The sequence below is a fragment of the Balaenoptera physalus genome (genome assembly GCF_965194825.1).
Source record: "Balaenoptera physalus genome assembly, chromosome: 9".
Lineage (NCBI taxonomy): Eukaryota > Metazoa > Chordata > Mammalia > Artiodactyla > Balaenopteridae > Balaenoptera > Balaenoptera physalus.
Window position 1 is genome coordinate 21,042,434 of NC_138888.1, and position 18,535 is coordinate 21,060,968.

Here is an 18,535-nt window from a genome sequence, read left to right on the forward strand (position 1 = left end):
CAAGTCACTCCTTTTCCTAGCCCCCTCCTCCTTGGCGCCCCCCCAGCGCCGGGGGCGTGGCCCAAAGGCGCGGGACTTTCCGCCGGGATCCCCCCTGCGCTGGTGACGTTTGCGGGCCGTGCCGGTGCGTTTCCCGCGCGGTTCTGAGTGTTGGGGTGACTGCGAGGGGCTCCGGCCGGCTCTGCACCTGCCGCGCGACCCTGTCGGCGGCCGGCGAGGAGGCTGCGGGTCCCCCCAAGGCTGAGCACCGCCTTCCCAGAACCCACCGGGATTCAGCCCTTTCCAGTGAGCTTTAAACGCCATCCCGGTTCATTCATTCATTCGTTCGTTCGCTCGATACTAACCTAGCGTCCGCACAAGTGCTGAGGAAACTGCGTGGCCAAAAGCACCGCCAAGACATTGCCCTCAAGGAACCGGCATTCCGGTGAGGAAAGATGAACAGATAAAGTGTTTATCATGTGAGGTTAGTGGTATCTTGAAAAATAAGGCTGAGGCTTAAAAGGTAGAAAGTGCTCGAAAAGGGAGGGTGAAAAAAAGACCTACATTGATGGAGAATGTCAAAGAAATGCAGGAGCCAACAGAAGGAGCTCCCAAAGCCAAAGGAGGAGCAACTTGAACAACAAAATGAAGTAGTATTAGATTACAACCTGAAGTAGAAACAAACAAAAAACCCCAAAACAACATCCCCCGCCATGAGTCCACAGCAATAAATGGTTGGATACGTAAGTGGTGAAGAGATAGGTTCTCCTTCAGAAGAATTCCTAATAACTTGTGCAGATACTCCACCCTCAAGGAGTAGAAGCCTAACTTCCCACTCCTTAAGTACCAGCTGCACATAGTGACTCTCTCCCCAGAAGTACGATATGGAAAAGGCGGGAAAAGAGTAGCTTTACAATGGGGACATCTGAAAAACACTGCCTCAGCCAGGTGATCAAGGTGGACGTTAACAGTCATAAAATCATATTGATAGTGTGTGCTCCTGATATGATGTGATGAAAATGGCACTTTACCTCTGTGATCTTCCTCCCAAAAACCCATAGCCCCAGTCTTGTCCTAAGAAAAACATCAGGCAAATTCCAATAGTGGGACATCCTACAAAATACCTGACCAATATTTCTCAAAGCTGTGAATGTCATAACAAAACAAGGAAAGTCTGAAAAACTGCCACAGCCTAGAGGATCCTAAGGAAACCTGACAACTAAATGTATGTGGTGTCCTGGATGGGATCCTGGGACAGAAACAGGCCTCTAAGTAAAAACTAAGGAAATCTGAATAAAGTATGGACTTTCGTTAGTAGCAAAGTATCAAGACTGGTTCATGAGTTGTGATGATGTACCATACTAATTGTACAATGGTGATAATAGGGAAAAATGGGAATGAGGGTTATGGAAACTCCCTATATTATCTTTGTAATTTTTCTGTAAATCTAAAACCATTCTAAAAAAGTTTATTTTAAAAGTAAAGCAAAGTAAGAGAGATGAAGGGGTACTATAATAAACTGAAGAAAATAGGTTGATTGCAAAGACCTCTAAGATAAAACCGTTGAGGGGGAACAATGTGGATATTTGGGTTAAGACCATTTCAAGCCAAGGGATCTGCAGATGTAAAGGCCCTGAGGCAGGAGCATGCTTGGCTTCTTGGAGTAATATCAGTGTGGGTGGAACAGAACGAATAAGGGAAGAGTGATAGGTAGTGGAACCGGGGTGGGGAATAGAGCATGTAAGGCCTTGGTGGTCATGATAGTTTTTAAATTTTACTTTTATTGAGAAGGGAAGACATTGAAAAAATTTTAACAGAGGTATGACCTGATGTGGCTTTTTTTTTTTCAGCCCACTCTTGTGTTGAGGATAGATTAAGGGACAAGATTGGAAGTAGGCCAGCCAGTTAGGAAGCTGTGATGGTTAATTTTACATGTCAACTTGACTAGGCCTGGGTTGCCCAGGTATTTGGTTAAACATTATTCTGGGTATGTTTGTGAGGGTGTTTCTAGATGAGATTAGCATTTGAATCCATAGACTGAGTAAAGCAGATTGTCCTCCCCAGTGTGGGTGGGCCTCATCTCATCTGTTGAAGGCCTGAATAGAACAAAAGGCAGGATAAGGGAGAATTTGTTCTCCCTAGGCCTGACTGTCTTCGAGCTAGGACATCAGTTTTCTCCTGACTTCAGACTTGACCTCAAACTGGAACTCAGGCCATTTACTCTCCTGCTTCTCAGGCCCTCAGACTCAGGCTAGAATTATACCACCAACTTTTCTGGGTCTCTAGCTTGCCACCTGCAGACCTTGGGACTTCTCAGACTCCATAATTACATGAGCCAGTTCCTTATAATACAGTTCAATCTCTCAATATAGATATAGATATATCTCCTATTTGTTCTCTTTCTCTGGAAAACCCTGACTGACACAACACCACGGCAGTGGAGCTGGTGAGAATGGGCAGGTTCCGGATATGTTCCCAAGGAGGGGCTGACAGGACTGGCTGACTAATTGGGTGGGGTGAGAGAGAGAGAGAGAGAGGAGTCAAGGATGAGTGCAGGTTTTTCCTTGGAGCAACAAGAAGAAAAGAGGTTCCTTATGCTGAGGTGGGGAAGACTGCCTGGGAAGGAAGTTGTGGAGGTTGAGGGAGGGGAGGGGAGGTTTGTGGGGACTAAAGAGTTCCATTTTGGACACTTGAAGTTTGGAGTTGTTAAGTTGTCAAGAAGGCAGTTGGATCGGTGAGTTTGGGATGATGGGTTCAATCTGGAAATCTTCAGCACATACATGATGTGCAGACAGAATTTAGATGTCTGAAGTCTGAGTCCTGGGGCACTGCAAAGTTCAGAGGCCAGGAAGATGAAGAACAAGAAAGGAGAATGGGAAGGTATAATCAGTGAGATAAGAGGTAAACTGACAAAGAATGTTCCAGAAGCCAAATGAAAAAATGTTTCAAGAATGGTCAACTCTATCAAATGGTGCTAAAATGGGTAAAACTAGGATCAAAAACTAAATATGGAGGTCAATGGTGAACTTGATGAGAAGAGTTTGGTGGTGTGTGGTGACCAAAGACTCCTTGGAGCCCAGAGAGAATAAAAAGAGAGTAAGTGGAGACAGAGGAATGAGGCAGTAGCTGGAAGGAAATGTACAGTCAAGGGAGAATTTTTTTTTTTTATTAGAAGATATACATACTTGTATGCTCATGGGTATGAGCCAGAAGGGAAGGAAAAAGTGACAGTGCAGAAGAGAAAAGAGATAATTGCCAGAGCAATGCTCTTGAGTAGATGAGCAGAGATGGGATCCAGCGCACAGATGGAAAACTGGGGTTTATTGGGGAAGATAGGGTTCTTCCCTGCTGGCAGAGGGGGAGGCAGAATGTATGGGCACAGAAGCTGGTAAATGTGGAGACAGGAATATGTATCATCAATGAAGAAGCAAGACCGTCGACTGAGAGTGAGGAGTAAGAGGAAGTTTGAGAAGAGAGGAGAAAGTAGGAAGTAGCATCTCGGGACAGGGAGAGAGTAAATGGACTTTGAAAATATAGTCAGATTGTTGAATAGTACTAAGGGTTCATTTGAAGTCCGGGATCATGAATATAAAGGGAGGCCAGTTGGTATAGTTGTGTGTTTTCATGAGCCTCATTTGCCTGCTTGGGCGCATAAAACTAGACAGAGGTCCAGATATAAGCAGAGTTTGGAGCTGCCAGGTGAATATGATAGAGGAGACAGGGACAAGAGTGTTGAGTGTCTATGCAAGGGAATGATTATAATGAAGGACCATGGCATCTAAACCGACTAACGAGAGAAGAGAAGACATGAATGATAGTGATGAGGCCAAATAAAAAGATATTAGGTTAATGGATTGGAAGTTCCAGGGTGTCAAGAAATTGCTGCAGTTAGCAGGTTAGAGAGATTCGGTTGGAAAAAATACAGGTTGGGTTTGAGACAGTGGACTACGCAGGGGTGCAGATATGGATAATGGTGTGTTCTAGGGGTTCTCTGCAACTGACCTGACCACCCCAGCCAGGCCCCCAGCTAGGTCTTCTGTGTTTTAGATATTTTTCTGCAGGTGTTGGCTCTCACCTCCAGTCTAGATTTTTTGAGCCGTGAGTACTTCAGGGCAAAGCCCAGATAAAGCAGGGCCAGCACTTGAAGAGGGGCATAGCTACCACATAAAGGCTCATCCCCTGTATACTGTGGACATCATCTTGTTTACTACTGCCATCCCTCATCTGAAGGGCTCATAAACGCATTGAATCTTGGGGTTGGAAGGTCATCTATAAATAGTCATTTTATATCCCTACACCATGTTTACATCACCAACTGCCATTTCTCTTTTCTGTGCTAGTTTTCAGATTACCTGAGGACATGTGTTTAACCTATCTTTTAAAAATTGTGATTAAAATACATGTGACATAAAATTTACCATTGTAGCCATTTTAAAATATGAAGTTCAGTTGCATTAAGTACATTCACATCGTTGTGCAACCATCACCATCCATTTCCAGAACTTTTTCATCTTCCCAACTGACAATTCTGTACCCATTAAACACTAACTCCTCATTCCCTGTCTCCCCAGCCCCTGGCAACCACCATTCTACTTTCTGTCTCTGTGAATTTGACTACTCTAGATAGCTCAAATAAGTAGAATCATACAATATTTGTCCTTTTATAACTGGCTTACTTCCCTCAGCATAATGGCTTCAAAGTTTATTCATGTTATAGCATGTGTCAGAATCTTCTTCCTTTTTAAGACTGAATAATAGTCCTCTTTCAGTGTCTGCTTTCCTTTTTCTGGGGTATATACCCAGAAATGGAATTGCTGGATCGTATGGTAATTCTGTTTTTTTGTGGGATCATTATACTATTTTTCACAGCAGCTGCACTGCTTTACATTCATACAGCAATGCACAGGGGTTCCAAATTTTCCACTTCTTTGTTGACACTTGCTATTTTCATATAAGCTCTCTTTGATTCCCTCTCTATTTGATACCCTGCTGGGCACATGATGCTGTATGAGTAAATAAAGAACTGTTATTAACCCTGTAGAAAAGGGAGATGAGATTAAATGAATCAACTTGTACTCAGGAAGCCCCACCTCACACATCTTGTTGTCTTACTGTACCCACATGTGGCTACCTAAATTTAAATTAATTAAAATTAAGCAAATTTTTAAATTCGGTTCATCAGCTCATTAGTGACATTTCACCATAATAACTAATGCTTATTAGTATCCAATATATTGGACAGTGCAGAATAGAACATTTCCATTATTGCAGACAGTTCTTTGGCTACTATATTGGACAACACTTCCTTTTTTATTTTCTTTTTGGACAGCACTTTCTAGATCCTGGTAGCCACTTCTTCTTTGTCTCACAAATCATCTTTGGATAAGCTTTTCCAGAACTGGACAGCCAAAATTTAAGATAAAAATCCTTCTTTTAGAAGGGAGGAAATATGCTGCCTGAAATGTCTATGGCTCTTTGGCACATAAATGGCTGCTCTGTGAATTCTCAAAATTTTTATGTTTGAATATTAATTTGGACTTTTAGTGATCATGTGTTTCTGTTGCACTTGATAATTACCTTTATGAACACAGACTTATAAACTATTTAAATATTTCTTTACATCCTTTGAAACACTTACCTACTAAACCATAAGTTTTGAAAAACATTCTCAGAATCACATTGGAGGCTGTGTCTATTCTACTTACTACTGTTTACTCAAAGCCTAGCACAATACCTCAGACATTGGAAACTCTCAATAAATATTTGTTAAATGATGAGTGAGTGAATGACCACAGTAAGCCCCGAGAAGAACTTGGGGAAGCTCAGGGTACTGAGAGAGCGTTTTTAGAGGGTGGCAGGCAGGCATAACAAGATTTAGGAATATGTCTCTAGCATTGATATAGCTTAAAAAGACTTTTTTTTTTTTTAAACAGAACATGGAATTTAAGCTATGTTCTTTTATCCCACTGTTGAAAAAGTAGCTTTAAAATTCCTATAAGGTTCTTGTCTATTGCATGTTTATAAAACTTCAACTCTATTTTATGAATACTTGCCACCAATGAATATAAAAAGAAAAAATGAATTCTAGATTTTATAATGTCAGCATGTGTGCAGATATCTTCTGTTTGCCCCTTCAGATCCACTTTCTACTACCCTCTATCCTGCTCTCAACCCTGGGAGGTTGATCTGAAAGGATTATTCTAACAGACTCCTGTGCTCTTTGCTTCCCTTGGGTTTGGCCAACAGGAAACTCTTGCAGGAGAGCAGAAGCAGGGGATGAGGTCAGGGAGTTTATTCCAAACAGAAGGGATCTCTGTGTCCCTCAGCATAAGCTCACCGTTCCTCTAAGGTGATCTGTTCTACATGATTTGCTCTCCCTTCGTTCCAGATACCTCTCTCTACTCATGATTCTCAGGCCTGGGTTATGACAGCCCAGAGGTCCCTACAGTTCCCACTCTGCCTACACCTTTATAATAGTACCTTTATTTATAAACCTTCCTTGAATTATTCTAATTTGAACGTGCTGTCTCTTTCACATTGAGACACTAACTGATACAGCATTCTTAAATGGTAGCTAGAACGTAGTGTCCAAATCCCTGCTTTGTTATGTTTATACCTACAGTCTATGAAAATGTTCCCTGATGATATTTTCATCTTCTTATATAAATCCACTGGTTAGCTTTTTGAAGAAACAATGTTGTATGTCATATGATATAAATTTTTCTCTAGTACACTCAGACTAGAAAAATATTCTCAGATTCACAGACAAATCTTTTTGCATATAGCTTCTCTACATAAAATGTAATTTATGAAAATATAGAAATAAGATTTTATAAAGTAAATAGGTAAATTTTTAAGGTTTCAGATATCCCAATATCTAGTAAGCTCTTTAAAGATATGTGAGGAAATCGTACCTCAGTAGTTCAAACAAGACATCGTTACTCAATATACACAGTTTACCAGAGAACACAGTTGCTAACCCTTTCTATACACTGAATGTTTCCCTGAAATTCATATGTTAAAACCTAATCCCAATGTGATGGTATTGGGAGGTGGAACCTTGGGAGGTGATTAAGTCATGAAGATGGGGCACTCAAGAATGGGATTAGTGCCCTCACAAAAGAGGCCCCAGAGAGCTCTCTTGCCCCTTCTGCTGTGTGAGGACATGGAAAGAAGATAGCCATCTATGCACCAGGAAGTGGGCTCTCACCAAATACCAAATTTGTTGGTACCGTGATCTTAGACTTCCCAGCCTCCAAAACTGTGAGAAATAAATTTCTGTTGTTTATAAGCCACCTAGTCTATTTTTGTATAGCATATAGCCCGAACAGATTGACACCTTTGAAGCTCGAGATTTAAATGTACAATTAATTATTAGCAAACAACAGATCATTAATAATAATAAACTCCATAATGCTAATACCTATATCAAAGATAACCAACACTTATCATCTGCATCACAAATATATGAGGTACGCACAACTCAACCCCACTTGACAGAGCAGGAAATGAGCCTTCAAATCTGCTGTCCAGGGCTTCCCTGGTGGCGCAGTGGTTAAGAATCCACCTGCCAATGCAGGGGACACGGGTTCGAGCCCTGGTCCAGGAAGATCCCACACGCCACCAAGCAACTAAGCCCGTGCGCCACAACTACTGAGCCTGCGCTCTAGAGCCCACAAGCCACAAGTACTGAAGCCCGCGTGCCTAGAGACTGTGCTCCGCAACAGGAGAAGCCACCACTATGAGAAGCCCGTGCACCGCAACGAAGAGTAGCCCCCGCTCGCCACAACTAGAGAAAGCCCGCGCAGCAACGAAGAACCAACGCAGCAAAAAGTAAATAAATAAATAAATAAATTTATATGTATATATATATATATATATATATATATATATATATTAAAAAAAAAAAGAAATCTCCTGTCCACTGTTCCAGCACCAGCAAGCAAAGGACCCTAGATTCAAATCCTAGTGTCCAACACAAAAGTCTATGTTCTTAACTACCAGTAAAGCGTCCAAGAGCAACTCAAAGGCCACAGAAAAACCAAAAAATAAGAACTTTCCAAAGCAAATAATTTATTTCATCCTGTTTCCTGCATTCAAAGAGCAATGTCAAAATCTAAGTAAGCTTAGAAAAATTATTAAAAAAAAAAAGAAAAGAAAAAAAAATGCAACAGATAGCTCTCAGAAAAGCAAATCTCTTGTTTAGTAAGCTTATTTTTCTGTGCATGGTACACAAGATGGGGTAGAAAATGAGGGTGGAAATTGTACTATTTTGGTATTAGTTAAATTTTACAGTTCCTGAAATGACACCATTGTATTTTTATTTTAATGCAAATTGTAATTAAATGAAAACTTTCCTCTGCTGTATTGGCATACTTGTTGTAAGAGGCCTGACATTTAGCATGTATTGGCTACTCTATGCATACAAATAGAACATTCTCTGTGAAAGAGAACGGGCTAAACAAATCTTGACTACAGATAGCATAATTGATCTGTTTAATAGCTCAGTAATTTTTCTGCAACTGATTTTGCATAACAACTTGCAAAAGTATTTTAAGTTGAGATGTTGCTCAATACTCACTTCTGGTAAACGCTTTTTGCACCATAGTCCCGTCCTGCGGAACTGATAAAAGTGAAACCAAAAAAGCGTAAGCAGAATGTAACAAATAAGCCATGCCTTTTACAGATAATATTTAGTCATAAGCCTTTAAATACTGGTTTTGAATTTGAGTAATTAAATTAGTTCTCAAAAGTGTAGCTTTCACAGACTAAATATTTTTGCATCCATATTTTGTTCATTTAGAAGAATTTGTGCTATCCATTTAGAAACTACATGTTTCTACAGCAAAAAGATGTGGTTTTCTTCTCTTTTTCCTCTTCATCCATTTTGTCCCCTTGCTGCAGCTCCAAGTCTTTATTTGTCTTATTTTTCCCTTTAACACACTCTTCAGATGGACTGATTCCTTCCTCAAAGATGGTTTATAATTTCTGTGAGTTCATGGACCACAACCAGCATTCTTTCATGACCGTAAAAAAAATGTAAAAGTACAATATTGGCACCACAAAAAACAAAAGTGTTTCAAAAGATGAGTATTTTTAAGATGAACTTTGTAAGAAGTGATACAATGAAAATAGCTTGAAGTCTGAGAGTGAACTCACAGATTCAATGGACAGTCTTTCCTTGAGGATACCTGCTCTTGGGATGATGATCTTGTTGAGAAGACTTTGGAGAAGCTGACAGATGTTCCTCTCAGGTCCACAGCTCCTTACCTTACTTACATGTCCCAGTATGAGCAGGAATCCTTGGTAGGAGCTGACATGGTCCTGCATCACTAGCTCTGGGTGTTGAAAGCAGACCACTCCATCTGACCTCTTGAAACCCTGTTTTCTATAAGTTGATGATGGCAAAGGTCAATTATGAAACAGGAACTTTTGACACAACTCAACATCCCTAGTCACAAAGAAACATTTACAAAACACATGCCCCCGTGCAAATCAAAATTCATAATTGATACAATGCAGATATGAGTGCTGGACATAATCTATTCATGCCTTATTTCTTTCATGGTCATAGTACATCATTTCTCCAGCTTAAGTAATGGGTACACTCCTCTTCAAGGAAAAAGAATATATGGCACCCAGTGTTGACAAATTACCCAAATATAATATAAATGCAATGTAACATATAAACATGGTACAAATTCCTTATGACTACAGACTCTTTAAAAAACTATAAAATCCAAACCAACCCACACATTACAAGTATAAAGTTAATAATATTAAAATAAACAGCATTGATTTAATATACTTTTTTGTATTTTTTTTTAATATTTGGCTGCGTTGGGTCTTCGTTGCTGCGCATGGGCTTTCTCTAGTTGCTGCAAGCAGGGGCTGCTCTTCATTGCGGTGCACGGGCTTCTCATTGCAGTGGCTTCTCTTGTTGTGGAGCACGGGCTCTAGGCGCACGGGCTTCAGTAGCTGTGGCGCGTGTGCTCAGTAGTTGTGGCTCGCAGGCTCTAGAGCACAGGCTCAGTTGTTGTGGTGTACAGGCTCAGCCACTCCGTGGCATGAGGGATCTTCCCGGACCAGGGCTCAAACCTGTGTCCCCTGCATTGGCAGGCAGATTGTTAACCACTGTGCCACCAGGGAAGCCCTTAATTTTTTTTTTGATGAAGCAAAACCACAAATGTTTGCTGCAAAAGTAGAAAAGTGCATTGGGGATTTTGTATTTCACTTATCTATGTGGCTGTCTTTATTTTGAAGACAATGCTCATTTGAATGATCCTCCTTATCATGGCTATTATTTTTCCTTTTATTTTATTTTTTAAATATTTATTTATTTGGCTGCGCTGGGTCTTAGTTGCAGCACGCGGGATCTTCGTTGCCGCGTTCGGGTCTTGCGGCATGCAGGCTCCTTTAGTTGCGGTATGTGCGATCTAGTTCCTGACCAGGGATGGAACCCAGGCCCCCTGCATTGGGAGTGCAGTCTTAACCACTGAACCACCAGGGAAGTCCCTGATTTTTCCTTTTAAACTATACATTCATCTTGAATCATTAAGCCAGCTTGATGATTTTTTTCAGCTTTACTGAGGTATAATTGACAAATAAAATTGTAAGCAATTTAAAGTATACATGGTGATTTGATATATGTTTACATTGTGAAAGGATTCCCACCATCTAGTTAATTAACACATCCATCCATCACCTCACATATTTATCCTTTTTTTTTTTTTTTTTTTGGTGAGAACATTTAAGTTCTATTCTCTTAGCAAATTTCAATTATATAACACAGTTGACCCTTGAAAAATATGGTGGTTAGGGGTGTCAACCTCCCACACAGTAGAAAATCGGAGTATAACTTTATAGTCAGGCTTCTGTAACCGCAGTTTCACATCCAAGTATTCAACCAACCACAGACCGTGTAGTATGCATTTAATTGAAAAAAAAAATATGTGTATAAGTGGAACCATGCAGTTCAAACCCATGCTGTACAAGGGTCAACTGTACAGTGTTATCAACTATAGTCACCATGTTTTACATTAAATCCTCAGACCTTATTCATCTCATAGCTGAAAGTCTGTAACCTTTTACCAAACTTTCCTTATTTCCCCCAACCTGCAGGTTCTGACAACCACTTTTCTAATCTCTATTTCTATGTTCGACTTTTCTTCTTTTAAATTATAAAAAAATTTTTTTGGCTGTGCTGGGTCTTCGTTGCTGTGTGAGGGCTTTCTCTAGTTGCGGCGAGCGGGGGCTACTCTTCGTTGCGGTTCACGGGCTTTTCATTGTGGTGGCTTCTCTTGTTGCGGAGCACAGGCTCTAGGCGCGCAGGTTTCAGTAGTTGCAGCACACAGGCTCAGTAGTTGTGGCGTGGGCTCTAGGGTACGCAGGCTTCAGTAGTTGCGGCACACAGGCTCAGTTGCTCCGCAGCATGTGGGATCTTCCCAGACCAGGGATAGAACCCGTGTCCCTTGCATTGGCAGGTGGATTCTTAACCACTGTGCCACCAGGGAAGTCCCATATGTTTGACTTTTTTTAAAGATTCCACGTATAAGTGATATGATGAAGTAATTGCCTTTCTGTGTCTGGCTTACCTCACTTAGCATAATGCCCTCAAGGTCCATCCATGTTGTTGCAAATGGCAGGATTTCTTTCTTTCTCATGGCTAAATCATATTACATACGTACTTTATGTATTGTTTATATTTATTATATAAATATAGATAGGTAGGTAGATAGATAGGTATTTATGTATAACATATATTCCTTATCCATTTATCTGTTGATGGGCACTTAGGTTGTTTCCATATCCTGATCATTGTGAATAATACTGCAGTGAACATGGGAGTGAAGATATATCTTTGATATCTTGTTTTCATTTCCTTTGGATTTATATCCAGAATTGGGATTGCTGGGTCATACAGTAGTTCTATTTAATTTTGGGTGGAACTTCCATACTGTCTTCCATAGTGGCTGCACCAATTTATATTCCCACCAACAGTGCACAAAAGTACTCTTTTCTCCACATTCTCACCAGCAGTTTTTATCTCTTGTCTTTTTGATGGTAGCCATTCTAACAGGTGAGGTGATAACTCATTTTGGTTTTGATTTGCATTTCCCTGATGATTAGCGATGTTGAGCACTTTTTCATTTACTGTTGACCATTTGTATGTCTTCTTTGGAGAAATGTCTATTCAGTTCCTCTGCTCATTTAAAAATCTGATTGGTTTTTTTGCTTTTGAGTTATATGAGTCCTTTACGTATTTTGGACATTAACCCCTTATCAAGATATATGATTTGCAAATATATTCTCTCATTCGGTAAATTAACTTTTCATTTTGTTGATGGGTTCCTTTGCTGTGCAGAAGCTTTTTATTTGATGTAGTCCCATTGGTTTATTTCTGCCTTTGTTGCCTTTGCTTTGGTGTCGAATCCAAAAAATCATTGCCAATGTCAAGGAGCTTACCCCTATGTTTTCTTCTAGGACTCGTATGGTTTCAGGTCTTATGATCAAGTATTTAATCCATTTTGAGTTGATTTTTGTGTATGGTGTAGGATAGAGGTCCAGTTTCATTCTTTTGCATTTGGCTGTCCAGTTTTCCTAACACCATTTATTAAGGAGACTGTCCTTTTCTCATTGTATATTCTTGGCTCCTTTGTGGAAAATTAATTGACCATATATGCATGAGTTTATTTCTGGGCTCTCTATTCTATTCCATTGATCTGTGTGTCTGTATTTATGTCCAATACCATACTGTTTCTGTGAAAATGCCATTGGAATTTTGATAGAGATTGCATTGAATACCTATCAAACTGCTTCGGGTAGTATGGATATTTTAACAACATTGATTCTTCTAGTTCATGAGCACAGAATACCTTTTCATTTATTTATGTCTTCTTCAATTTCTTTCAATTTTCAATTGATTGAAAATCAATCAATCAGAACTGGCAAAAGTGTTAGGATTGGCCAACAAGGATATTCACCTCCTTGGTTAAATTTTTTCCTAGGTATATTATTCTTTTTGATGCAATTGTAAATAGGATTATTTTCCTAATTTCTCTTTCTGATAGTTTGTTCTTAGCGTATAGAAACACAACTGATTTTTGTATATTAATTTTGTATCCTCTACCTTTACTGAATTCATTTGTTAGCTCTAACAGTTTCTTTGATGGAGTATTTATAGTTTTCTATTTATAACATATCATCCACAAGTAGAGAAAATTTTACTTCTTCCTTTCTGATTTGGATGACTTTTATTTCTTTTTCTTGCCCAGTTTCTCTGGCTAGGACTTCCAGTAGTACATCAAATAAAAGTGACAAGAGTGGGCATCTTTGTCTTGTTCCTGATCTTAGAGGAAGAGCTTTCAGCTTTTCACCATTGAGCATGGTATCAGCTGTCGGCTTGTTGTATGTGGCTTTTATTATGTTGAGGTACATTTCCCCTGTACCCAGTTTGTTGAGAGATTTTATCATGAATGGATGTTGAATTTTGTCAAATGCTTTTTCTGCATCTACTGACATGATTATATGATTTTTATCCTTCATTTTGTTATTGTGATGTATCGCATTGATTGATTTACAGATGTTGAATGATCCTTGCATCCCTGGAATAAATCCCCCTTGATTGTGTATGATCCTTTTACTGTATTAGTGAATTTGGTTTGCTAATATTTGTTGAGGATTTTTGCATCTATGTTTATCAGGAATATTGGCCTGTAATTTTCTTTTCTTGTAGTGTTCTTGCCTGTATTTCGTATTAGGGTAATGCTGGCCTCATAAGATGAGTTTGGAAATGTTCCCTCCTCTTCTGGTTTTTGGAAGAGTTAGAGAGGATTGGTATTAATTCTTCTTTAAATGTTTGGTAGAACTCACCGGTGAAGCCATCTGGGCCTGGGCTTTTGTTTGTTGGGAGGTTTTTAAATTACTGATCCAATCTCTTTATTAGTAATGGAACAGTTCAGATTTTCTATTTCTTCATGATTCAGTCTTAGTAGGTTGTATGTTTCTAGGAATTTTCCATTTCTCCTAGGTTGTCCAATTTGTTCATATATAATAGTTCATAGTGACCTCTTATAATCCTTTGTATTTCTATGGTATCAGTTGTAATGTCTCCTCTTTCATTTCTAATTTTATTTATTTGAGCCCTCTGTCTCTTTTTTTTTCTTGGTGGCTTTAGCTACAAGTTTGTCAGTTTTGTTTCTCTTTATTAAAAAAGAAAAAGGGACTTCCCTGGTGGCGCAGTGGTTGGGAATCCACCTGCCAGTGAGGGGGATAAGGGTTCAAGCCCTGGTCCGGGAAGATCCCACATGCCACGGGGCAGCTGGGCCCGTGCGCCACAGCTACTGAGCCTGTGCTCTAGAGCCTGCGAGCCACAACTACTGAGTCTGTGTGCCACAACTGCTGAAGCCCGTGTGCCTAGAGCCCGTGCTCTGCAACAGGAGAGGCCACCGCAATGAGAAGCCCGCGCACTGCAATGAAGAGTAGCCCCTGCTCGCTGCAACTAAAGAAAGCCTGCGCACAGCAGGAGGGATCCAATGCAGCCAAAAATAATAAATAAATAAATAAATAAATAAATAAATAAATTTAGAAAAAAAATATATTAAAAAAAAAAAAGAAAAAAAAACAGCTCTTAGATTCACTGATTTTTTTCTACTGTCATTATTCTCTATTTCTTTTATTTCCATTCTGATATTTCATATTTCCTTCTGGTAACTTTGGGCTTATTTTGTTCTTCTTTTTCTAGTTCCTTGATGTGTAGAGGAAGGTTGTTTACTTGAGTCTTTATTTCTTCTTAATATAGTCATTTACTGCTGTGGACTTCCCTGTTAGAACTGCTTTGCTGTATTATATAAGTTTGGGGATGTTGTGCTTCCATTTTCATTTATCTCAAGATATTTTAAATTTTCTCTTTTGATTTCTTCTTTGACCCATTTGTTGTTCAGTGGCATTGTTCAATCTCCACATATTTGTGAATTTTCCAGTTTTCTTCTTGTAGTCAATTTCTAATTTCATACCATTGTAGTAAAAATATATGCTTGATATGATCTCAATCTTCTTAAATTTATTAAGGGATGTTTTGTGGCCTAATGTATGATCTATCCTGGAGAAAGTTCCATGTGTACTGGAGAAAGTGTTTATTCTGCTGTTGAATGGAATGTTCTATAAATATCTGTTAAGCCCATCTGGTCTAACATGCAGACTAAATCCAATTTTTCCTTATTGATTTTCTGCCTGGGTGAATCTATTCATTGTTGAAAGTGTCAAAGCAAGCTCTTCTTTGCATTTATAGTCATCTGGAAGAGAAGAACATGTAGGTTTATAACAAACACAGTATAAAGCTCCATTTTGAATTAGAAATAAATGTTTCAAGATAGTTCTGTTTGATATTACCTATTTTATTGCTGCTACTGCCATAAAGAATCAAGATGCTTATCAGATGGAGTGGAAAAAATGTTGATAGAGACTGCTTTTACAGTCTGCTTCTAGTCACACCAATTTTCATCCCCTGACAGCTCCTCATTGAAAGCCCGCCATCTTGTCTCAATCTGGGTCTTACCTCTGTCTAAATGTGACACAAGATGTGGGGAGGAAAAAAATCCCCCCTGAGAATTTGCATAAAGTTGATAGTCATAGAAATTTGAAGTCTGAATTCACATTACCTGTGTGGGACAAAGAACCTCAAGGAGACAGTTTAATTTTTAGTGGAATTGGTTTGGTTATGCCACCAGACTGGCTGAAGCAAAGTCACACCTTCTCTGAAATTTTATGCCATTTTAGCTTCTCTAGTGCAGTCCTGAGACTGTCATCCTCTCGCCTCTTCCTTCAGACTCCTCCAGCGGCTTCCAATTCTTTATGCAGCAATCCCTCCAGCCTGCCATTTAAAACATTCAACAAACTAGCCTCAACTTACCTGATCATACCTCTTTCTGCATTCCCCTTATGCAGCCCAAGACTAAGCTGCTGCCAGTTTATGCAACTTGCTGTTCTCTGAATGCATCTTCAGGCTTTCCAATTTCTTTATGTAATTTCCAATTTCTTTATATAATTATTTATATAACTGTCCACCTAAATTCCCTTTTCTTTATCTTTGCTTATTGAAATTCAAGACTCTTTGATGTAACCTGTTCTTCTTACCCCACCTACTCTAAAAGAATCTTTTCTTTTTCTGACCTTTCTGAACCCCTGTTTGTATATTCTTTCACCCTTCTTTCCTTCCTTCCTTCTGTCCTTCCTTCCTTCCTACCTTCCTTCCTCCCTGTCATTCATCAATCACTCAATAAATTTTGCTGAGCGTTTATAGTACTGAGCACTCTACTGGAACAGATGGCTCCTGTTCTGGAAGAAGGTCACAGATGGATGGGAGTACATCTAAGTGGGACCTGATGAAGGCCCGGGCTGGAGGGCAGTAAGATGCAGAGTATAAGAGTCAGACCACCTGGGCTCTGCCAGTACTAGCTGGACCAAGTTACTCACATCCCTCTGCTTGCTTCTTTATTTGTAAAATCAAGATTATAAAGGCACCTACCTCACAGGATCCATATGAGGATGAAGTGAGTTTACTATGTAAAGATCTGAGAAGAATGCTTGGCAAGTAGTAAGTACTCAATAAATACTATTAGTATTATATTGTGAATGGAGGGAAAGTGGTGAATGAGAGTAGATTTTCCTGAAAATATGTGTCTGAGAAACCCTACCCTCTACCCTGCATTCTCCACTACTTGTTGAAAATTAAATAGACAAACAGACTTTTGGCAAGACACCTCTTTCGAGTTGATTTAGGAGCTGGTTATGTATGTTTCAGGTGCATTTGATGACTTCTGTTCCTATAGCCAAGTTATTATCTCTTGACCTAGAGTGGCTTTTAAAGGTCACTATTCACACTTGAATTTTTTTAAAAAAATCACTGTAGAGCTGATAAGTTTACAAAGAGGTTTAAAAAAAATTTTTTTAAGCTTTTCTGTAAGGCTATATTAACACAGCCCTCTAGCAAAGCAGGGCGATCATAGAGTGAAGCTAGAAGACTGATTTTTAAGATGACAGGTCACAGAAAGTATAGGTTACAGAGTCAGCAGGCAAGTAAATGGTCTTTTAAAATATTACAAAGTATTTTAATTAAAGTAGGGAGTTTTTGGAAGCAGATTATCTGCTTTCAATTTTGGGTTGTACCTTTCCTAGCTAGATACAGTGGGCAAGTTATTCAAAGTTCCTGGGCTTCAGTTTTATCATCTACATTATGGGATAATACCTCTATTCAGGATTAAATAAGACAGTGTACATAAAAGTGCTTGAAAATAGAGACAGAAGGGAAGAGAGGGAAGGAGGGAAGAAAGGAGGAAGGGAGGAAGGAAGAAAGGGTGAGTGCCAATTATATTCCAAAGAAAGAGCCAGATATTTATGCTTGACTTTTTAAACTTATACTTAAGGTTAGAGTGTACTTGAGAAGTGTTCTGTTACGGCATTGACTTTATGAGTTAAATCCACCACTTTTCAAACTAAGTGCATAGAGTGCTTTGACTTTATTGAGTTGCTTGCTTTCTTATGTTATTACTTGAATGACGTATTAACCCATTATACACTTTCATCTTTGTAATAGTTGAATTGCATTTCAATGCCTGACCATGAGTTACTGTGGCTCAGAACACTTAAGAAAGTTGACTGCATGCAGAAAATTTATGAGTAGCCGAGTGAGAACATGGCAGATTTCCATAAATCACTTTTATTGAGAGTTGAGTCCGTCTTTCCTATGAAAATTATTTATAGGGCAATGTTCCATTTGAGGGAAAGTGAAAATTAATGGCATTTGTCAAGATGATGATGAATATGTTTCAACACCAGTGGAAAAGAACAAGTTTCACAGAAAATGTAAACTCTATACTGTATTATTTACCATTATAACTATTTCAGGCTCTTTGGTAAAATGTTAGGAAGTTTGGCTGACTTAGATATCATTCACTGTGCTAGCTATTCTCCGTGTGTCCTCCCAGGTTCATCTTCAGCCATTCTATCTGCTTCTTTAATCCCCAGGAGTTCCAAAGGCAGGATGAGACTAGGCAGAATATTTCTTCTCCACTCCCTTCCAGGTGACACCGAGGTTCTGGCAGTAACAGTGTCCCTGATCACTGCAGCTCCCGTGGAGCCTGGGGCCTGCTTGCACCTCTGGAGAAGGAAAGCCTTCCTGCCAGTTCTGGATGCCTCAGGTTTCCTTCCTGGTTCTCTTCACCTATCTTCACATATGTAAACTTAATAGATTCTCATCTAAATGCTGCCTGGAAGGAACTTGGTTTTTGCTGGGGCCTAGCCAGATATATTCTCCATTAAACAAAGTGTTTAAAACCCTTCTGGAGCATGTTCTGGGGTGCTTGCTCTTACTCTCCCTCACTTTATGCCCATATTCCTTTCCTGTCTGCCTATCTGGACTTCAGGCTCCAGTATCAGCCTTGCAGAGTCTGCTTAACCAGCAATCCAATTGTGTAAGGTCGACCCCCTGTATGTATATGTATACACACATATTCATATATATATTCATGAAATTAAAATATCAATAATTCCTTTTGTA

The 18,535-nt window shown here is 39.4% G+C and overlaps 1 protein-coding gene and 1 long non-coding RNA gene across 2 annotated transcripts in view; both read left to right on the plus strand.

The window, feature by feature from the left end:
- The window catches only part of LOC309666706 (uncharacterized protein), a gene marked incomplete at its 5' end in the record, with an annotated part of 116,902 nt that overhangs the window by 1,949 nt on the left and 96,418 nt on the right, over window positions 1-18,535 (plus strand). The gene's annotated exons all lie outside the window — the stretch shown is intronic.
- Window positions 7-18,535, plus strand: part of LOC309666934 — a 31,766-nt gene continuing 13,237 nt past the window's right edge. The window contains exons 1-2 of the long non-coding RNA XR_014267371.1: window positions 7-14,211; window positions 14,613-18,176. This is a non-coding gene — a long non-coding RNA (uncharacterized lncRNA). The remainder of the gene's footprint in view (window positions 14,212-14,612; window positions 18,177-18,535) is intronic.